General features: G+C 47.6%; 1 protein-coding gene across 2 annotated transcripts in view; it reads left to right on the top strand.

Moving 5' to 3' along the window:
• The window catches only part of MTPAP (mitochondrial poly(A) polymerase), a 133335-nt gene extending 111149 nt beyond the window's left edge, over positions 1-22186 (top strand). For both annotated transcript variants that reach the window (XR_009007361.1, XR_009007360.1), the window contains 3 exons: positions 12906-13022; positions 18828-18956; positions 21765-22186. The gene's annotated coding sequence lies outside the window, so the exon portion shown is untranslated. The remainder of the gene's footprint in view (positions 1-12905; positions 13023-18827; positions 18957-21764) is intronic.
• The last annotated feature ends 1466 nt before the right edge of the window (positions 22187-23652 follow it).

The raw sequence follows: 23652 nt of genomic DNA on the forward strand, positions 1-23652 counted from the left end.
GGTAATTCTCACAGTATTTCAAACTTCTCCTTATTATTATGTTTGTTGTGGCGATCTGTGATCAGTGAGCTTTGACTACTGATTGCAGTTACTATTGTAGTTGTTCTGAGGTGCCGCAAACTGCGCCCATAGAAGACAGTGAACATAATCCACAAATGCTGTGGTGTGTTCGGACTGCCACCCCCCCAGTCTCACCCTCTCCTCGGGCCTCCCTCTTCCCTGAGACACAAAAATATTGAAATGAGGCCAGTTAATCACCCTACAACGGCCTCTAAGTGCTCAGTGACACGAAGGGTCAATGGATGCGGACACTTCACTGCTGTCTTATTTTAAGGAATTGCCACCCCACCCAGCCTTCAGTGACTTCCCCCCTGGTCAGTCAGCAGCCATCAACATCGAGGCAAGATCCCCCGACCCACAAAAAGATTACGACTCGCTGAAGCCTCAGATGATGGTTAGCATTTTCCAGCAGTAAAGGATTTTTAATTAAGGCATGTACATTGTTTTTTTTTAGACACAGTGGTATTACACACTTAGTGTAAACATAACTTTTATATGCACGGGGAGACCAAAAAATGTGTGTGACTTGCTTTACTGAGACCTTCGCTTTATTGCAGTGGTCTGGAACCTAGCCCACAGCGTCTCCAAGTTCTGCCTGTAAACTAACTCTGCCCTATTAGTTCCAACCATGTTAACGACCCAACAGATCCACAGTATGTGGCTCATTTAGCTCCAGATGATCGGTTAGGCCCCTTCATTCCAGTTGATCCAGAGTTACTAGACCATGTCCAGGGGTTGGACTAGTTAAATGTACCTCCAAAGGTGGGAAGGAATTTTTAGTATAGAGGTAGCTCTGGCCTTTTAAATTCCTAAAATTCCCCATGTAGCTTTGGACAAATCACACAATCCTTTCACCCACCCAGATCCTCATATCCAGATGGCTTCAATGAATGGCCAGCACTTTCAACGCATGTGAATGTCTATTAAAAATGAGAAAGAATAGTCCCTGCTTGAAACCTTCTGGTGTGTAGACCACAAAATAACAGAAAACTCCAAAGCGAGCAGTCAGTAGTATAGACTGAAGGATGACCGATGTGTGATGAGTAACTACTTAACTAACTTTATATAACAGACGAGGCGGACCTTTGACACCCGGGTTGCCACCGGTTGGAGCCCATCCTTCGGTTTGCAGCAACTCTTGTCTTTGTTGGGTTGGATCTGCGTGTAGCAACGGGGGTTCCTGGAACCCTGGCCCTCCTGCCATGGGATCTGCATAGTGGCTCTGAGCTCAGGAAAGACCTGGTGTGATGGGTCCAGCCCATGCAACCACCCTGCTCTGGTTTGCTTAAGCCCACACTGGGATGCTTCCATGAGCTGCCCAGAGAGCTGAGTAAATAAACAGCCCGCCCACCAGGAGGACGAGAAGTCCCTGTCCCTCTGCAGTGCTGGCGGGGAGAAGAGGAGTGACACTCTTTCTTAGCTGTCAGTGCCTTCTCTCAGCTGGAAAAATTAAGGACAGTTGTACTGTAACATAACTGCTAAGCTAATGTGTACACGCACACCAAGACAGCGCCTGCCACAAGCCGACCTTGAAGTTTCTGAGGTTACTGTCTGTCCTGTAAGCCGGCGGTCCCCAACCTTTTGGGCACCAGGGACTGGTTTCGTGGAAGACAATTTTTCCACAGACGGGGAGGGAGCGGATTGTTTAGGCGGTAATGTGAGCCCTGGGGAGCCATGGGGAACGGCAGACACGAAGCTTCGTTCGTTCTCCCACCGCTCACCTCCTGCTGTGCGGCCCAGTTCCTAACAGGCCACGGACCAGTACTGGTCCTCGGCCTGGGGGTTGGGGACCCCTGCTGTAAGCCACAGTCTCATAGACAATAGTCACTGTTGCTCCAGGGCTCTATCTGGGTACTCATCCCCAGGAAGCTGCACTCCGGGGTTTGTTTATTTTAATTGAAGTAGAGTTGATTTACAATGTTGTGTCAGTTTCAGGTGTACAGCAAAGTGATTCAGTTATACATATATACATATATATATATATATACATTCTTTTTCAGATTCTTTTCCATATAGGTTATTACAGAATATTGAGTAGAGTTCCCCATGCTATACAGTAAGCCCTTGTTTGTTATCTATTTTTATATATAGTAGTGTGTATATGTTACTGTCAAATTCCCAATTTATCTCTCTCTCCCCCCCTTCGCCCTTTGGTGAACATAAGTTTTCTCTCTAAGTCTGTGAGTCTGTTTCTGTTTTGTAAATAAGTTCATTTGTATTATTTTTTTAAATGCCACTTATAAGTGATATCGTGTGATATTTGTCTTTCTCTGTCTGACTTACTTCACTTTGTATGATAATCTCTAGGTCCATCCATGTGGCTGCCAATGGCATTATTTTGTTCTTTTTTACGGCTGAGGAGTATTCCATTGTATTGTATATCTGTACCGCATCTTTATCTATCCCTCTGCTGGTGGACACTTAGGTTGCTTCCATGTCTTGGCTGTTGTGAATAGTTCACGCTGGGTTTTGAGACGTGGTGGCAGCCAGGTGTGTGTGCATGTGAGCACGTGTGTCCGCTGTGCACCCATCAGAGATGCTCAGGAAACCAAGACCAGGGCTGGGCTTTGAGGGACCGTGTTCTCAGACTGACAGCTGTGCCCCACTTGCTTCCTTTTACCAACCAGTGAAAATCACGGTGGACATGTGGACAGATGAGAAGTACGGTATCCAGAAGAGCGGGTTGGGGGTCAAACCTGGTCCCCACGGTCAGCAATCCGGCCCCTCTCAGCAGAGACTCTTCCCTGACGAGAGCTGCGTGGACGCTGGTCCCTGGGCGTGTCTCTCCCCGAGCGCAGGCAGGTCAGACCCACGCACTCCGCAATCCAAGCCCAGCCCAGCCCAGCCCTCCTCCGCCGGGGCCCCTGGGACCATCTAGCTGCGTGCTCTGCCCCCGCATCGGTACTTAGCACTCATTTTCTTCCCTTTTCCCTCCATTAAGACTTTCCCTTGAGGAAAGTCTGATGAACTAATTTCCCCTAAGACGCCAATTACTGATAAAGCTCAAAGTGTTCTTCTCTCTGAGATAATGGTATCTTAGGATGGAAGAAGGAAAGAGGTCTGTAAGCCTGGAATTTCAGGCATCCCTGAGTGGAGGGATGGCGGGGTTCTGAAACACACACAAACACACGCACACAGGCTCTCACGCAGGATGTAAATCTATGCCACTCCCTGGCAGGGGCCGTGCTGGCTCTTCTCACGCCAGAGAAAAGACAGAGGACATTGTCCAGACCCATCTGTCATGACTTCGTTCCTTCCAGATGCTTCCCGAGTGCCTAGCACACGCAGGCACTGTCCTCGCTTGCTCAGCTGGAGACTTGTTGAGGTTGATGCCTGACACTCAGCAGCCCCTCAGCACGTGGGCTGAGGGGAGGAGGGTGAATTCCTCCTGGAAGGCCCCGCAGAGGCCACTCTGACGGCCCAAGGGCAGCCGGGCCCCTGTCCGGTGCACGGGGCCCTAGGGCAGATGGCATTTGGTCTTTGCTAGAGCTGGCCCTCGATGGAGCGCGGGCCTTGGTCTCACCACTCAGCCTACCAGGCGGCCCTGCCAGCCCGCATTCCTGAGTCAGAGAGGAACCGGCAGCCGGGGCCGGTGTCGGATTGCGCAGCCCTGGCTGCAGGACCGCCTGTTCGCCGGGCTAAGGCGCTCTCCCCCGACTGCCGGGGGAGTGAGAACATCCCACTTCTGCCTCTCCCGTCTGTGTAGCCCCGCCAGGAACGCTGTCTGAATTCCTCTTCGTTCGCAGTGATGTGCTCTCCACCCGGAAGTTGCTAAGAGCTCCTTTCGGTGGATAATGATGGTTTTTGCAGGAGGGACCTCGATGGTTTTTCCGTTTCTGTTTCCATAATACGTACCAAAACCCACACTTCATTGAAAGCAGATGGCGACCGCGCCTCTCGACGGGCAAGGGGAGACGCCGCGCCGGGCCGCCTCTGATGTGTCTGCCTGCTGGGCAGCGCTGGCACGGATGGGATGGATGGGGTGAGGGCCTGGAGGCCGGGGCCGCGGAGACAGCACGGGAAGTGGGGCAGCGACCGGGCGGGTCTCCACGGCTGGAAGGCAGGAAGACAGAATCAGGGACGTGGGGGCCGCGAGGGAGGGTGGAGATGGAGAGAGAAGGAAAGAAACAAGCCAGCGAGATAAACTCTGGCCTCCCCTGGCCTCTCATTCCCACGCCCTGAGTCTCACAGTGTCAGATTCTCGGGAAGGTGCGTGAGGCAGGCAGCTGACCCGCGGGAGGAAATTGGTGCTCAAGCCGCAGCCGCAGGGACCCGGGCCTGACCTCCTCATCTGTCTCTGTGTAGTGTAATGAGAAGCATATTCTCCACTGCATCTTTCCCCAAAGCAGAAACCCCATTTCCGTGTCTCCAAACAAGGCAAAGGGAGGGCCTGCTGCAGCCCCACAAAAACTGTCACCAGTGGGGCCCTGCGCAGAGCCCCGGCCCTCGGGACGGCGTTGCGTTGTTCAAAGGCCCCTGCGGTGGCCCAGCCCGTGCGGGCCCAGAACTCACGTCTCATCTCTGCTCCCACAGGGGGCCCTGCGGTGACCTGACCCTCAGAAGCCACTATGGCTGCAGATGCGCTGGGCGCTCGGGACCGAGGTGCCAACGCCCGGCCCGTCTGGCAGCGGGGGCACCTGCACGACCTGAGTCCTGACCCCAAACAGCGACACAGCTGTCTACAGCGAGAGAGCCCTGGTCCCCCGACCCGGGCTGGGGTCGTGCACCTCTGCGGGTGCCCGGCTTGAGCTAACGTGTGTGGGGTTTAGACCGTCCAGGGATGACCAGGTAAGGCAGGTCTTCCCCAAACTTATTTTTTAGTGAGTGATAAGGCACTTCCCAGGGGGAAACTCATCCTGAGGACCAAGGGGGCCTCACATGAGAACTGGGAGTTGACAACAAAGGCGAAGGGAAAGTGGGCGCGTGAGCGAGGAGGGTGTGAGCTCAGCTTGCTGTCTGCAGCCAGTTTTCCTGAGTCCAGCTCCCTGTGGGCTCACGGCCGAGGCTCCCGGGAGCAGGGGCTGTGGGTACATGGACCACGGACCCAGCATTTCACCGAAGCTGCCCGACTTGGCCCCCCGGGTGGACTCATTCCGGGGTTGGGATGGGGTGGAGGTGTTCTCCCCACCGAAAGCAGGTGATGCAGCTTCGGCATCTCAAGGGCTCCGACGCATGGGGGTGCCTGGAGGAAAGTGGGGGGCTAGGGGGTGCAGGTCACCAGCGGGAAGTGGGGAGGAGAGGAGGGGGGCCGGAAGCAGGGAAGGCAACCAGCCGTAATCACAGAACTGGAGAACGGCGACTCCATGGGCGGGGAAGCAGCGGTGCTACTAGGAAGGTGAGTGGATCGGGGGCAGGGAGCTGGCTAGTGAAAAACAGGACACTTGCAAGACGGCTCCAAAATGCCGGGCAGCAAGGCTGAGCAAGCACAGGTCCCCAGAGCTGCCCGCTGCCTGCCGTGAGGATCGTTGTCTCCCGGGGGGCGAGCAGAGCGGGGCCTCAGCAGCGGGAGGACGTGCACACGTGGGGCCTGCCTTCACGTCAGACGCTGAGCTGCGCACTTCCCAGCGCGCCTCAGACAGCACTCCCGCCCGTCCTGTCGCGATCGGGTTAGTATTTTAGATTCCGCACGTAAGTGATGTCATACAAGACATTAACACAACATTGCAAATCAACTTCAATACTTCAGTAGAATTAAAAACAAAGGTCAGGTGATGAATCCAGTTTCATCCCCCCCCCCCCATTCCGGAAATGCAGCCCGAGGGCAGACACTTCACCATTTAAGGGGTCTTGGGGCGACTGAAAAGCCAAGCACCAGAGAGCAGCGAGCTTCCAGAGGAAACTTGCTGGGAGGCCGCTCAGGACCTGTGAGAGGAAGGGGCTGTTGGTCAGGAAGGCGGGGACCCGGGACCCAACCCCCCAGGATGTTGCGATTGAGAATAAGAAATCCGCATAGATGTCCATTGTCCCCATTCACGGAGCAGAGCTTAAACCCATGGCATTTCCTAAGTGATGAGAGGCATAACGGTGTCTTTTGTGACGCTACTGACTTTGGGACCCACCCAAGGATGTGCGCTGGTGGCCCGGGAGCCACCCGCGGGATTAGTGGGCTGGAGCCTTCAGTCTCGCCCCCATCGCCGGGGAGGGGCGAGGTGCTGGAGACTGAGATCCGTCACCAAAGGCCAGAGATGCAGTCAGTTGTGTCTCTGTAACAAAGCCTCCATGAAACCTCAAAAGAAGAGGCCTTGGAGAGCTGCGGGGCGGTGGACAGCGGCGGTCTGGGGAGGGTGGTGCGCCCCGGGATGGTGCGGCAGCCCCGAGCCCTCCGCCCACACCCCGCCCACCCTCTGCGTCTCCTCCATCTGGCCCGTCCTCCTTACACCCTTTTATAATCAAGTGGAGATCTAGTCAACATGCTGCTTCTCTGAGCTCTGGGACCTGCTCTAGCAAATAAACTGAACCCAAGGAGGCCCGTGGGAGCCTCCCGTTTCCGGCCATTGGTCAGAAGCCCAGGGCACAGTCTGCGCCTGTGACTGGCGTCTGAGGTTGGGGGGCGGTCTTTGGGGCTGAGCCCCTGCACTGAGGGACCCGACCCTGCCTCCAGGTAGACAGCCTGAGAACCGAGTTGAAGTGTAGGACACCCAGCGGGCGTCACGGATCTGCCTGGCGGTGTGGGGACCCCTAACACACACACGCTGGAACTGGGCACAGAGCCCTCGACCACCCGTGTTCTCAGAGGCTGGGGCCTCTCTTCCTCCCTCTGGAGGCTTTGCTGACCCTTCCTCTTCTGAAGTCCTCTGTCACTTGTCATTCAGATGTGCTTCTTTATACAACCAGTGGCATGGCTACACAGCCGGGCAAGGAGAGGTGTGACCTGCTTCATTGGCTGGTCTGCTCATTGTCTGAGAGCTGTTGACCCGCCCGTGAGGTCCCCAGACATTCAAGGGGATGTGGGTCTGTGGGTTAAAGGACAACTGTCCTATTTTATTGTCATCACCCTCCTCGCCGGGGTGTCCATGAAGGCCCTCTGAGGGGATGGGAGAACACCTGTCCACGTCCACGTGCATTGCTTCGGCGAGCTGGGAAAGGCTAGTTCACCTTAAACTTGAAACATGAGACTAGGTCCAGGGCAGTTTTGTTTTGTTTTGTTTTCTTCTCTGAACCAAAGTAGCCTTGTTTTCAGGCCCTGAAAACTTGTGACTTCTCCTAAAAGGATGATCATAATGGTACCAACCACCGCGCACTTTACTATATATTAGATGCCACACACACGCACGGGCACACTCGCACACAATCCGCCATCTGTAATTGTGTAACACGTGTACCATGGGCAGGCTAGCAGGCAATTCACCCGGCCCACCTCCTGGGAAGGTAGCTGCACCCACATCTGACTCACGCACTGGGCTGTTTGCTTTGCTCCCTCTAGGAAATCCTGTTCTCAGGATTTGCCAGGCAGAGGCTCACTGGTGTGGTGCCCAAGCGACAGGCTGGCTAATGTTTTGGTCCAGGAACTGCACGCCTTCTTGGGAAATCACTGCTCGTTCCCTGATAAGAATACGGTGTCCAGGACAAAGCCCCGGGCCAGGGGCCAGGAGACGGGGACCTGGACGCAGTCCCATCATGGACTTTCTCTGTCTCATGCTCTTGGGCAGGTCACTTCCCTTTCTGGGCCCCAATTTCTTCTATAAAAACGAGGGGCTTGGACTATGCAATGGGTAAAATTCCTCACAGCTCTAAATAGTTGATGATTTCATAGCAAAACTCCAGGACCTTTTTATTCCTACCTTTTTTTTCTGTTCAAATGAATCTGGCTGGACGCAACACGGTGAAAATACCCCTGCAGGGTCAGACTTGTTGGAATTTATCTTTTCTGTTCATCTTTTGTTACTATAATCTAATGTATGCCGAGTGAGATACTTTGTTTACTTAAATGAAGTATAACGTAGAATCAAGAAGTTAGAACAGGTAATATAATAAAGGGCGGGTGCCCACCCCCCAGCTTCAGAAAGAAGGCACGACCCACCCAGATGAAGCCTCTCTACACCTTTCCCTTAGTTTATTTCCCATCTTTTCCTGGAGGTAATATCTACCCGGAAATTCACCTGGGTCCTCCTCATGCACTTTACTTATAAATACATAGAATTTTTTCATGTGTGTGAACACCACCACGTAAACAGTATCACTGAGTGTGTATCATCTTCATACTTGCTTCCTTTCCACATTTAATTTGGGGTTTTGATCCTTGTAGATTCATTTCTACTCTGGGATGATTGTCTGTTGTACGGATCAATGGGAATTTCTTTAAATGCATTTTCCTCTTGGGGGAAATTTTAGGTTGCTACCCTTCTTTCTATCTTTCTTCCTTTTTAACTCATTATATACATACAAGGCTGTTCTGAATGTTCCTGTGTATGTTCCTGAACACATGTGAAGGAGGTTTTTCTCGGAGCGTCGGTGCTGGCCCCAGCTCTCTGAGATATTTCCAGATTGCTTTCCAAGGAGATTTCCCCATGGGCCCACCATATCTTCAATAACGTTAGGTTTGGTACTGTCAGACTTCTTTTTATAAACAAAGTTTTTTGAATAAGTCAAACCTTCAAATGCCTCAAAATTCAAAACTATGAAGGGGCAGGATGTGAAGATAATTGCGTTTTTGGTCCCCCGGCATCCGGTGTTCGCTTCAGTGTTAACTGTCCCGAATGTGTCCTTACACGGACATTTTGATGGATACGCAGGCAGGGGTGTACAGGTAGGTGTCTCCTTTTCTTATTTGTCTACTCAGTGATCACCTCCTAAGCAGACTATTCTGCCTCTGTTCCGTTCCCCTGACGCTATACCTTAGCGATCATTCTGCGTCAGTACAGAGCATCTGCATTCTTTTTTTGTTGCTTAAGTCATTCACTGCTACTTGACTCTTTTTTAAATTAAAAAAAATAAAATTTTTGGTGAAATGTATCATACATCATAGAATATAAAACATTTATGGGCAATCAGAAGAAGAGGAATAAAATGAACCCTGCCTACTCCTGTCTCAGGCTCTGAAGGAGAATCACGACAACATCTCCAAAACCCTCCCCACTCCTCTTTTTCTTGACAGCCCCTTCCCTTCACGCCCAGCTAATCCCTCTCCAAACTTTGGTGTCAATGATTCCTCTGCTTTTAAAAATAGATTTCCAGCCCATGTGTATATCCCCAAAGGATCCATTGTTCAGTTTTGACTGGGTAGCAAATGCAAAATTAACTGGAATTAAAAAGTTAAATAAGTTTTAAAAAACTGCCCCTAGGTTCCCAGGAGAAGGTAACTTCAACGGAATTTCCGGGTCGAGATTCCCTGAATGCAAAGAAAGAGGCCCTTCTGGAAACGTCGGGACGCGAGTCCATGGGGAGCCCCGGGCTCACACCATTGAGGCCCCTGGCTGTGGAACAGGTTCTGGGCCCAGGGGCGATGTGATCTGGTCAGCTGCTCAGAACTTCTGGGTCTAAAGTCACCAGAGCCTCCCAGGAGCTGCCAGAGGAGGACATTTCTGTGGGGTGAAATGGGGGGTCTCAGCTGATCAAGAACAGTAGGTCGTGGAGGAGGAGAAGGAGCTTTATCAGCACATGGACAGGAGAAGCCGAATGAGCTCGACGGGGCAGGTGCTCAGCTGGGCACCTGGTTTCAGGAGATGGCAGGGGGTGTTCTGATGACCCGTGGTGTCACTGGGCTCCCATCCGGACGGGGCTGCCTCTGTCGGGTCATCTCGGGGCCTCGCTTCTCATCCTCGGGATGCCCTTTGTCTCTCTCTGGTGGGGGGGGGGGGTTCCCGCACACCCCACGCCTCTTCTTTCTTGCCATGCTCTCTCATTTTGGTGGAGTGCTTCTAGTAGCTTCCTGCAAAATGATATATATGTACGAGATACATTTTTGAGGCTTTGCATGTCTTAGAATGTCTTTATTTTACTGTCATGCTCAAGCTCAAGTTTTGCCAGATAGAGAGGAATAGTTCAGATAATACTTTTCTTTAGAATATCTTCTTGCTTCTAGTGTATATATATACATATTTTTGGCTGCGTTGGGTCTTTGTTGCTGTGCTTTCTCTAGTTGCGGTGAGCGGGGGCTACTCTTTGTTGCTGTGTGTGGGGTTCTCAATGTGGTGGCTTCTCTTGTTGCGGAGCACAGGCTCTAGGTGCGTGAGCTCAGTAGTTGTGGCACGCGGGCTCAGTAGTTGTGGCTCGAGGGCTCTAGAGTGCAGGCTCAGTAGTTGTGCACGGGCTTAATTGCTCCGCGGCATGTGGGATCTTCCCGGACCAGGGCTCGAACCCATGTCCCCTGCATTGGCAGGCAGATTCTTAACCACTGCACCACCAGAGAAGTCCCTAGTACCTTTTCTAAGAAATCTAAAGCCATGAATACTGACCCTTTGCGTGATCTGTGTTTCCTCTCTAGAAACTTGTAGGATCTCCTGATGGTTCCTGGCAGTGGACATTTCACATGTCGAGCTTTGATATGAATCTCAATGACCGTCACACTTTGGTCACTCATGTCCTTCAGTTCTGAGAATATTCTTAAACCACTGAATTGATGATTTCATATCCCTTTTTTCTAGTATATTTCTGGAACTCCTATTAAATATTAGTGTTGGACCACCTGGTCCTCTAATTTTATTATTTTCACTCTGTATTTTTCATCTTTTTGTGTTTTTGACTACTCTCTGGAAGATTTCCTCGTTTCTGCAATTGATTTGAATTTCCAAGAGCTCTTTTTTGAGCTTTGAATGTCTGAATGATCCCTTTTCAAAAAACTTCATTCTTGTATCATGGATGATACATCTTCTTTTATGTCTCTGAATATATTAACTGTGTGTGTGTGTGTGTGTGTGTGTGTGTGTGTGTGTGTGTGTGTGTGTATGTGTGAATCCTGGCTGCAGAGTTTAAGATCTGAGAAATAAAAGGCTGATTAGAAGCTCTGAGTTCCTGACTGGGACTTGTTGATTTTCACACTATATTGTGACCATCTGTTGGGGGACCCTAATGTCAATATCTTAGAATGTTTCCTGTCGGGCTGGTGAGACTCTCCATAGGGAGTCTTTTCATCTCCTGGCTGGAGAGGAAGGGTATGGCCACCAGTGATCTGGGAGTTGAATGGGAGAAAAAGGCTGGAATATCTCTGCAGCAAACGTTCAATAGACATACTTTACCTGTACCCACTACTATGATTGCCATGTCGCAGTCCCCTGACCTGCGGTTCTACCCTCTCCAGAGAGGCAAGGGAGAAGTGGCCCAGGACAAGGGAGGGACAAGGAGACTTAGAGATCCATTACTTCTAAAACAGCTTTCACCCACTTTCCCTTATCTCATCTTTACTCCCCACCCCCTTGTTCTGACGCTCTTAACTTTGGGATATCTGGATTTCCCATATTTCCCTTTCAGTTCTACTTTCAAACTGGAAATCTTTTTGGAGCTTATCTCTTTCTTGTAGTTCCTTGTCAAATGCGGGCAATAAAAGCAAACTCATGTTACCCGTGTTTTGTTTTCCCCACTTCTTAACTAAAGCCACAGCTCATTTGCTCCGTTTTTCTTATTGCAGGCAACATGCTATATATGTCAGGGTCTTTGCTAGATCAGCACTACGGTTCTGGTCCTGATATCTATATCCATCAGCTTGAGCTATGTTATGTTGCAATAATAAATGGCTTCCAAAATCCTAGTGCCTTACAACATCGGATATTTATTTCTTGCTTGTGTACGTGTTGGCAGTACATCAACTTTCACCCTGCATTCTTCTGCAATACAGGCTAGGAGGGGCCCCTATCTTAGTCTTGTGGCAGAGGGAACAAAACAATGGCAGAAGCATACCAGGGCTCTTAAAACATCTGTTCAGACAATTGTATAAATTCCACTTGACAAAGAAAGTCACATAGTGAACCTCAGTGGGCAGCACGTCTGTTCTCCCTCCAGGCAGGACCTTCTAGGCGTGCGCCTAGTAGCAAGGAAAAGCAAATATTTGGAATAAATAGTACAATAATACCATCTGGCCCAGTCTTTTTTTAAAATCTTCTTTAAACCGATTCATCCAAAACTGGGATTTGTCTTTTTCACGCTATCCTGTTCTAATGAAGTAAGAGGTTGTCATGTGACATCTCTTTCCTTACCATCCCTGTCTCTTCAAAGAGTGCGTGGCCTGGATCCCCAAAAGGCAACTGAACTTCGATGAGCTCCTTTACCACTGCATTCTGTCCCAGATTATGAAGAAGATTCACCGCTACCCGCCCCAGCAAGGCACCAGCACTAACTCTCAGGTCCCCACTTTCCCCTGAGGTTCTTTTACGTAGAACCCCACTTCTGCTGCTGGGCGAGATTCCGAGGATGCTTTGGATGTGGTTTGATGTCCATCAAAGTCTGGGTGTCCACTGGCTTCTAGGCTGAGTTTCCCATGAGATCCCCGTTTCTATTACAACTCATGTATGTTTTCAAAAGAAGCCCCCATTACTGGAGATTGTATTCTAGCAAGCAGAAAAATCGGACGCAACTCTTGTCTCCAAATATTCTCTATTTGAACACAAGGCAGGTACTGGGTTCTTCCTCTTCTCTAGCTGCTGACTGAGCATAAATTAATTTTGTTTACATTTTTAGGAACAGTCATTAACTCATGATTCATGCTGAAGAAAATGTTCCTATCTCTTCTGCTCTGTAAGGGTTTATTTTGGTTTCCTCATTGTTTATGTTGAAAGTTCCAAGACCCATGGGCTTCACTAAATCTGCAAAAAATCCATCATCTAAACAAACAGCACCTTTCTCTGGGTCTGTAGGGTACAGACTATTTATTTTTATCTAAGAGTAACCAGCATTCATTTATGCATTGGTTCCAGATGTCGCACCCAGAAAAGCTAACCTAGCCAGGGGGTAACCGTGCCCTCTTGGCTCCCGAAGTGTGAGGATGCAGCCTCTTCGTTCTGGAAGACGGTGGAAGCCGTGGCGCTTTGTGGGTGAGTAGGTGATGCTCTCTGAGGCATCTGTCCTGTACAGATTCTCAAACTGGCTACACAATCCAATCAGCTGGGTCTAGTGGTGTGTCTGTTTTGCGCTACTTTGCTTTTGACTGGGTTAGGGAAAGTCCTAGAATTGGGGTTAATAGAAAAGCTCCTTCACCTTGACTTGAGCTAGGTGGTCTAATGACCCTCCTGGGCTGTTCACACATGGTCCCTTCCCCTGCCGGGCACTCCTGGAGTTGCACTGCCCACCACCTTGAGCTCAGGTGGGCTGTAGGTGGAGCTTTAGCCCATGAAATGTGAACAAAAGCCCGCCAGTGCTGGTGTGCAATTCGCTACAGCTCCTCTGACACAGCGGTGGTGGACGCGTCTGGAGCTTGGGTCCCTGAGTGAAGGTAGGCTGAACTGGTCTGCCCTGGATGGATGGATGGTGTGAGCAAGAAATTAGCTTTGTGATGTTCAACCATTGAGATTCTGTGGTTATTTAGAACCGTAGTTAAACCAAGGCCATCTCGGGCCGTGAAATAACACGGTGACTCAAAATCCAAGCTCTTTTTTAACTCTGACCCAAAACCCAAGGGCCATAAAAGAGAAAATTTACAGATGACTACATTTTTAAAAGTCAAAACTTCCTAAATGGTGAGAGTCACCATACAAAAAGCAAAAGGGAAAAATTACACTGAAGGGAAAATACTTGCAACTCCTGGACTAAAGTCTTGTTTCTCTAGTGTACGTGGAACCACCGTACTTGCTGTTCCTCTACTTAAAATGCTGTTCCCTCAGAGAGACGCGTGACTCAGGCTCTCATCTGCTTTCAGAGTTGGCTCAAAGGCCGTCTTCTCAGATGGCCGAAACTTGAAGTTCTCATCACGCAGTTGCTGTCCTTTCCCTGCTTTATTCTCCTGATAATACATGTTCAATGTTGTGCCCATTTCTTTCTTTATTTATTTAGGTGTGCCCATCTCCATCCCCTGGGATGTTTGCTTTGCCTGTTTGCTTTACATACTGTTATGTCTCCAGCACCCAGAAAAGCTTTAGGTGCTCAACAAGGATTTGTCAAATGGATTAGCCACGTCTGTTAAGTGAAAAAAGTACAAAACAGTATGAATTTTATGCTACCATTTGTGTAAAAGGGATTTCCCCCCCCCTTACATAATCTAGACTGTTGGAAATCCTACAGAACAAACAAACAATTTTGTCAACAAATAAACAGCAAGGAGTGTAAAAGAATAAAAGTAGAGGGAGAATCTATAGATTAAAAGAGACTTAAGGGGAAAGGTGAAGGGGAGGGATAAATTGGGAGATTGGATTGGTATATACACACTACTATATATAAAAAATAGATAACCAACAAGGACCTACTGTATAGCACAGGAAACTCTACTCAGTATTCTGTAACAACCTAAATGGGAAAAGAATTTGAAAAAGAATAGACATACGTATATGTATAACTGAATCACTTTGCTGTACACCTGAAACTAACACAACATTGTAAATCAACTATACTCCAATATAAAATGAAAATTAAAACATAAAAAATAAAAAATATATATAAAAAAGAGACTTAAAAGACGTATCCGCGACTGCACCATGTGTATTATTTGGCTCCTGATTCAAATAAACAAACTTTTTAAAAAGGCTGACATTTGTGAAGCCATTAGAAATTTGAATACTCCCTGGATGTTTTAGGTTATTAAGAAATTATTAACTTTTAGCTTGTGATTATTGTATTTTGGTTATGTTTTAAAAGTCTTCATCCTTTAGGTAGACACCCAGAAATATTTACAGATGAAATGCTGTGATGTCTGGGAGGGGGCAGGTCGGGTGTGGTTGAAGCAAGATTGTTCTTGAGGCGATACTACTTGAAGCAGGATGATGGGAACATGGGTTTCCATTATAGGATTTTGTCTGGTTTTGTATATGTTCATCGTTTTCCACAGCAAAAAGTTACAAAAGAATGTCCATGTGTGTGTGTGTGTGCGTGCACACACACGTACACACACACACACCCTATTGACTTGTATATGCATAATGTATCTCTAGAAAGAGCCGCAAGAAACTTATGATGGTTGTCTGTGGGTGGCGCGAGACACTGGGTAGTTATGAGTAGGAGGGTGGGGTTTTTTTTTTTTAGTAAATTTATACGTATTTTTCCAATTTGGGACACTAGGAATGTATTCTCTATTCAAAAAATTATTTAATTTTTTTGAGCTGGTGCTCAAGCTCCCATATTCTTAGCTGTGTGACCTCAGGCAAATGTCTAACATCTTAAGCCTAAATTCTTCTCCTATGAATTGGGGATAACGGTGTCTCCTCCGGGAGACGAGGAATATAAAACACTTAGTGTAATACCCAGGATATGGTGAATTCTTCATAAGCTGTAGCTCTTTTCATTTTTACTAACCTTGAGTGAGGGATGGGGGAACCAGGAGAGGGAATGGGAACGAGAGATCGCGAGCTTGGCCTAAAAGCTCGGAGAGAGAGACACATGTTTGGTTTTGGTGTCCGATGGCCTCGCCTTGATTAATATCAGCTGCGTGAGAGCAGACAGACCGTTATTTATCTTAGAGAAGATGACTTGGGTTGGTTCTCGGTCTGATTTTCATGTGCCTTTATTTTCAAATTGTGGTTTGAGGGCTGCCTCAGGAATTGGAAACAGCTGGGGCCTCTGAACCACAGAGTGGTCCTGCCAGGGCAATTCTTACCTTTTTAGGTCACAGCATTGTCTTCATCTGTAAATGAGAGAGTGAGGTCAGAGGACTGTCCAGGACCTCCGATTCTAACTCCTTGTTACTTCCCAGAAATATTCAGAAGTCTGTTTCCAATTGTCTCTGGAGGAGACTTCAAATTCATTCATTCATTCATTCATTCATTCAACCGTTTATTCAACAAATGTGTGCCAGGCACCATTCCAGACACTGGAAATACAACAGTGAACAAAACATGTAAGTGGTCTGCGCTCGTGGGGCTTAAATTCTAGTAGTGGAAGATAAACAACACACGAGTGAACCAACCACCAATCCACAAATATCTAAATAATTTCTGAGGGTCACCAATACTAACAGGAAAATAAAATACCAAAGTGGCATAAAGAACAGTAGGGTGGTCAGGAAAGTTCTCATTCTAGGGGGGAATAGTTGAGCTGTGACCTTAAAGATAAGACATGAGTCATGCAAAGATCTGGGAGAAATGGTCTACAAAAAAATGCAATTTAAGTGCAAAATAATTGACTGTTCCGCTCTACTTGCCTGGTGTATGTACATTTAAGGGAACTCGCTGTACAGGCTCCCATTCACTCCCACAGCCTGTGTAGTAGCTACATTAGAGGCTGTTTGTTACTTTAAAACGCAGCTCCTCCAAGGTTCCTCTGTGAACTTCTCTAGTGATTTGAGTTACTAAAGTGTAAACACTATATTTTGACAATAGATCAATTTGGCAAACAAACGCCTTATTTCATTCTGAAAACCGTCCTAAGAACAAATCCTAAACATTGTGAAAGACTTGAGGGACAGTATCTAATTCTCAAGAAGAAAAGGAGAGTCTTTGGAATTTGCTTTTCCTTTTATCTTATCCTCTTTCTTTTTTTCTGTTTTTTAATGCCTATGCCCTCAGAATCTTCACCCAGAAAAGAATGACAAACCTCTCCTGCTGACACCTCACCTTTTCCAGGTCACTTTCCTCCACTCTGGGTGGTCCTACAGGACAGAAACGTGCTCTCGGTGGAGCAGGACAGAACTCATCTTTCTGAGTAAACTCAGTCCCTCTCTGTCACACGAGCGCTGCTTTTGTAAACTTTACGGTACAGATATGCACATATTTTCTGCTGATTTTTAAGAATAGACTTAGTGAATGTAGAGCAGTTGAATTCAACCACTGGCGCTTGGCAATACAAACTCACACCCGGGTCACGTATGGCATTAACTCCGCACCCCAGGTTGGGGTCAGGACCCGGGGACCACGTGGTGACATGCGTGAGCTGCACCAACCAACTGACCAAAGGGCATCGTCAGGGCCACCGTACCCAGTGGGGACAGTGTCCAGGGCCCATAGTACTTCTGTGTGCACAAAGATGTCCTAATTTCATTTAAAACCAGAAGAAAAAAATACACAATTTTAGGCCCAATGAGAAGTTAATAGATATTATCAATATATTCGTCTTTATACCCAAACAGTTATAAAATATAATCTTTTTAATGAAGGAAGGTCCTTTGAAGGCCAAGGAGCCCAGGGCCGTCGGTATTGTTCAGGGTTAGTGATGAATAATGCAATAATAAAGTTGCATATTTATTATCTCTGATCAGGAGAGGATTTGCTAGAGGCAGAACATTTTAATAACATTATTTTTTAAAAAGTCACTTTGAGAGAGACGTTTGGCCACCTGGGGAGAGGCTTGTTGTGGCTTCTTCACTGGAAGGAGAACTTTTTTCCTGATTCCGCCATCAGGGTTCGCCATCAGGGTTCGCCCGGCCCATTTTTGGCATCACTGATGGGACTGCAGCAGTCTCCTTCCTCTCCGCGTCTCTCTCCTTCTCTCTTCCCTTCCTTCCTCCTGTCCTTTCACTTTATTCTCTCCCTCCCTCCTGGTTTCCCTCCTTCCCTGCTACTGTGGCATGCTTCTCCCTGTGCCTGAGGTGACACCGAAAGGGAAAACGCAGGCCCGGGAATCAGAATACACACACAGAAGGACGTTCTTGTGATGTAGCTGAGCTCCCAAAGAATGCATCTCCTATCCTTTTTATGTGCCAGGCAGTGTGTGTGTGTGTGTGTGTGTCTCTGTGTGTGTGTGTGTTTCTCTGCGTGTGTGTGCACACGTGTGTCTCTACATGTGTTAGCACGTGTGTCTCTGTGTATGTGTGTGTGTCTCTGTGTGTGTGTGTGTGTCTGTCCGTGTGTTTCTCTGCGTGTGTCCCTGCGTGTGTCTGTGCACGTGTGTCTCTGTGTGTGTGTGTGTGTCTGTGCGTGTGTCTCTGCATGTGTGTGTGTGTCTCTGCGTGTGTGCGCACGTGTGTGTCTCTGCGTGTGTGTGCGCGTGTCTGTGCATATGTTTCTCTGCGTGTGTGTGTCTGTGTGTGTGTGTGTGCGTGTGTGTGTCTCTGTGTGTGTGCATGTCTGTGTGTGTTTCTCTGCGTGTGTGTGCGCGTGTCTCTACGTGTGTGTGCATGTCTCTGCATGTGTGCGTGTGTCTGTGTCTGTGTGTGTGTGTGCATGCGTGTGTTTCTCTGCGTGTGTGTGTGCGTGTCTCTACGTGTGTGTGTCTCTGTGTATGTGTCTGTGCGTGTTTCTCTGTGTGTGTGTGTGTGCACGTGTGTCTCTACGTGTGTGTGCGTATGTCTCTGTGTATGTGTGTGTGTCTCTGCGTGTGTGTGCATGTGTCTCTGCGTATGTGTGTGTGTCTCTGTGTGTGTGTGCCCGTGTGTCTCTGCGTGTGTCTGTGTGTGTGTCTCTGCGTGTGTGTGCGGGTCTCTACGTGTGTGTGTGTCTCTGTATGTGTCTGTGCATGTGTTTCTCTGTGTGTGTGTGTGCGCATGTGTCTCTACATGTGTGTGTGCGTATGTCTCTGTGTATGTGTGTGTGTCTCTGCGTGTGTGTGTGCATGTGTCTCTGTGTATGTGTCTCTGCGTGTGTGTGTGCGCGTGTGTCTCTGCGTGTGCGTGCGCACATGTGTCTCTCTGTGTGTGTGTGTGCGCGTGTGTGTGTTTAGCAGGATCCACCTGCTTCAGTCTCTCAGGAAGCCTTGCTATAAATTTTGTCACACCGCTTCCCTTCGAAATATCCTAAAAATATACTTCTGTGGTTTGACAGCAAGCTGAGAAACATGACAGCCGAGGACACGGAATTAATGGAAGTCATAAAGTTTTACCTCCACGACATGTGCTCTTGAGATCATGAAGCTGTAGTCAACGACAAGCAGCGACTGACTGCAAGCATGGGGTGAGGAAATTCGTCTCTGTGTTTTGCTCTAATCTTGGCTGCAAAGTGGGCATAGTAAAGCCTTTGTGGCAAAACTTGGAGTTTGTAAATAGACATGATTTAGACTTTTAAGAAAATGGGGTCGGGCAAGGGCTGGTTGCTGGGCGAAAAGAAGGTCCTTGCTAAGTTTTTAAGCCCCCGGATTTATGAAAATTCTGAAAGGTAACGTGGTCAGGTGGGAATTTGAATCCATGTATCAACGCTGGCTCTGCACTTGCTACAGTATCGATGGCTTCCTAGGCATGGCCAGGCCCTGACCTCTTCTGGGGGGTAGTGAAGTTTCTGGAACTCAGCTTTCTCAACTCTGAAAGTGCACAGTGACCTAAAAGAAAAAGTTTGCACCTCTAAATTATTGTGACTAATAAGTTACATGGGTCTAATACAAAATAAACATATTTGATAATAATGTGATTCTAAAACAACCTTTTATTTCTTGTAACTACTTGATGTCAAGCAATTAAAAATTACATGACATGTAACATTATTTGGTATCTAAAATATCTGCTTACTTGAAAATGGGAGGAAAAAGCAAAAATACAGGAGGAGAATGGAATAGGTGAAACACAGGGCATCTTTCAGGACAGTGAAACTATTCTATAATGGTGGATACATTACGCTATTCATTAGTCAAAACTATCCTATTCATGGCATAGCGTTAACCTTAGTATATGCAAATTTAAAAAATCATTTAATAAACAATAAGTTCCCACTGTATAGCACAGGGAACTATATTCAATATCCTGTGATAAACCCTAATGGAAAAGGATATGAAAAAGAATGTATGTATATGTATAACTGAATCACATTGCTGTACAGCAGAAATTAACACAACATTGTAAATCAACTATACTTCAATAAAATAAATTAAAAAAAATCATTTAGGAGGTCAGAGGATCCCAGGATGGAAGGCAGGCTGTGACAAAAGAATCTAACTGTGCTACAAATGTATGACACACCTTCCCTGGAGGGGGTTGGAGGAACGGTGATCAAGTAACTTTGGGAATGAGTGGAGACTCTAAGACTAAAGGCAAAAGGAGCTGCTCATAAGCACAGGACTCTAGGTGGAAAGTTGTCTCCCATGAGGATGTGGGTTAAGAATTCTGAAGCCACAAGATGTGTAAACTGGAACTGAATCGTGAGGTCAATGTCCAGGGGATGGCGGGAGCCAGGTTTCACACCGTTGGGTTGTAAGGTTACGGACCAGCAAGAAGCAGAGGCAAGAATAATCCATGTAGTGTTGGATCAGAGGTGGAGACAGGGGTAGCTTAATTTAGATACAGATGGTTACATGGTCAGGTTAGTACACACGCATAGATTCTTTGGCTCTGTTTGCTGGGAGGTCCTAGAAGAAATGACTCCCCAGGAATAACAAGCCCCCCACCAAGATCTAGTCTTGGTTTCTAATACCATTATCCGATAGAAGGGAGCAGGGCTTCTTGGAGAAACGGCTGTTTCTAGAAAGAGCTGGGGCAGGAAATATACAAGATGAGCTTAGAGCATTTTGGAGTGCTAACAAACAAGGATGGGCTAAAGAAACAAAACTCCCCCAAAATAAGCCCCCACACACACCAATGGGGGCTCATCTAAGGGACCCAGGAACTGCTGAAAGAGTTCCCAATGACCAAGGTTGAGTAATTTTAGCAACAAAATAAATAACGTAATATTGTATACATATATTTGTACAACGTAGAGTATAACTATTCATGAGTCCATCATGATATAAAGTAATAATTGAATACATTTTTAAATTGAAGTATAGTTGATTTATAATGTCATGTTAGTTTCAAGTGTACAGCACAGTGATTCAGTTATATATATATATATATTTTTTTTTTTTTTTTCAGATTCTTTTCCCTTATAGGTAATTACAAAATCTGGAGTAGAGTTCCCTGTGCTACACAGGAAGACCTTGTTGGTTATCTATTTTATATACAGTAGTGTGTATATGTTAATCCCAAACCCCTAATTTACCCCTCTCCCCCAACACTTTTTTTTGTCACCATTTTCTTTTCTTTTTAATTGGGGCGTAGTTGTTTTACAATGTTGTGTTAGTTTCTACTGTACAGCAAAGTGGAGTAGAGTTCCCTGTGCTCTACAGCAGGTTCTCATTAGTTATCTCTTTTATACATATTAGTGTATATAAGTCAATCCCAATCTCCCAGTTCATATCCCACCCCTCCTTCCCCCCTTGGTGTCCATACATTTGTTCTCTACATCCCTGTCTCTATTTCTGCCCTGCAAACCAGTTCATCTGTGCCATTTTTCTAGATTCCACATATATGCGTTAATACACGATATGTTTCTCTCTTTCTGACTTACTTCACTCTGTATGACAGTCTCTAGCTCCATCCACGTCTCTACAAATGACCCAATTTTGTTCCTTTTTATGGCTGAGTAATATTCCATTGTAGATAGGTGCCACATCTTTATCCATTCGTCTGTTGATCCCAATGCATTGTTTTAAACGGAGGAGAATAGACATGGTTCCCACGCAGGAGAATTCCAAATGACTCCTGTAGACACTGCCTTGTCAAGGAGGAACATCACTCCCGTCCCTCAAGTGTGGGCTGTGACTTCATAGTGACTTCCCTCCAAGAGGACAGCATGGGAAGGGGAGCCCGCAAGAGTGGCTTTGCAATGGAGAAATCTGATAGCCACAACCTCAGCCAGGCGCTCAAGGTCAACAGCAACATAAATCACATTGATAGTACCTGCCCTCAATGTGATGTGATGAGAAGGGCACTTGACTTCTGTGGCTTTCCTCCCCAGACGCAGAACCACTGTCTAACCACAAGGAGAGCATGCAACAAACCCAAATAGAAGAACATTCCTTAAAATACTGGACCTGTACCCCTCAAAACTGTCAAGATCACCAGAAACAAGGAGAGTCCGATGAGTCAAGAGGAATCTAAGGAGACGGGATTAAGTGTGACATGGAGTCCTGGATGAGATCCTGGAACAGAAAGAGAGTGGGCGTTAGGTAAAAACTAAAGACATCTGAATAAAATCTGGACTTCAGTTAGTGATGTAACGATACTGGTTCATTCAGTGTGACAAATGTTAATAATTCTGTAAACCGGGTATGGGCACGTGGGGCTGTGGACTATCTTTGCAACTTTTCTGGAAATTCAAAATTGTTCTAAAATGAAAAGCTTATTTAAAAAATAAAAAGCAAGAATACTGCTTATCAATTCTCTTTCCAAAATCTGGAAATTCATCTGCGTCCTCCTTTCCTTGGTTCACAGGCCTCTGAGAGCTCTGGTTGGCTCTGGCCACTCCTTTCTTTCCAGAATTTCCCCTGCAGCCTTGGACTCTGCAGTAGCTCCTGTTCGACTGTAAATGACCTTTGTTGGGTGAATTTCTGAGATTTTCACAGCACAAAGTGTCTTCTGACTATTTGTGATCATCCATGGGCATCCCCGCCCCCATCCCGTCCGTATCGCATGGCCAAGGCCACCATGACCTCACTGACTAGGCGTTCGGTCCCAGCGGGCAGAGCTCACCACTGCCACGCACCATGCACCACAGCATATGGTTCCTTGCTCAGTACAATGGCCTGATTTTGTAAATGGATGATCATAAAGCTATCCTTTGGGGGAAGTTTTATTGTTCGGATTCTTCTAGTGTTTGGGCCTTACTGTGGTTGCACGTGGCGTCATCTCGGATCTAGGGAGCGGAGTTGACCGTGCCCGCCTCGCTGGGTCGCTGAGAGACTACAGATGCTGGGGCAATGCCTGCCGAAAGTGCCACGGCTCTTGGCACGTACAGACTCACAGTAGATGCTCTGCCCTCTCTTCCCACCCTCCTGAGCACAGAGGGGTATGTGGCCCAGAACAGGGTTCCCCAAATTGTGTTCTGCCCATCACTTTTAGGACCCAAGATAATGTGTGTAAACACATATGTTTGGGAAATTCCTGCACCATACCCTTCTCTCGGAGTTTGCAATGTGCATTTTGGCCTGTTGGAGGCTCGGAGAAGCTTAATTTTCTTTAACTAAAATCCCCCAGACGCACTGAACTCTTACTGTGTGTGATGTATCCACCCCTGAACCAGTAGAAATCCTTGATCTAGTCAAGCACAGGAGGCCAGGCAGAAGGTCGGAGGAAATAGAAGTTTGAAGACTAAACAGATGCAGACGTTGGCCACTAGCTGCTCATAAAGCAATCGTAAGGGTGGCATGGGACAGCATCTGTGCGAGGCCCCGAGCAAGGCCAGCCGCTGCTGGTTGAGGCACTTTTGCCCTGGAAGGGCAAGGGTTGGGGATGGGTGAGGGCTCTGGGAAACCATGAAGTCCTGTTCTGCAGGTTCACACCGTGAGCTAAGCGCCAGCTCCGGGGCAGCAGAAGCAGCTCCAGAAGAGCCTTCCCTGCCTAAGGCCACTGCCCACACCGTGGTGTCAGGTGACGGGAGACGCAGGCAGCCCCAGACCTCGGTGGGAGGCTGCAGGACTGTGCTGTCCACCTGATGGAGAGGACTGGGCTGGCTTCTCTTTCTCCCTCGAGGTTTTCTGATCCTCCTGGGAAGTGATTGGCTGTCCTTCTGGGATCCCTGTGTTTACTGAGATAAATTAATCCTTGCATGATCTGCTTAAGAGGAGGTAACTCCAGAGTGTGTGTCTGCCCAGATCCCAAAGCCTCTGAGAAGAAAAGCAGAGCGT

Source organism: Balaenoptera acutorostrata, chromosome 3 (genome assembly GCF_949987535.1).
Source record: "Balaenoptera acutorostrata chromosome 3, mBalAcu1.1, whole genome shotgun sequence".
NCBI lineage: Eukaryota > Metazoa > Chordata > Mammalia > Artiodactyla > Balaenopteridae > Balaenoptera > Balaenoptera acutorostrata.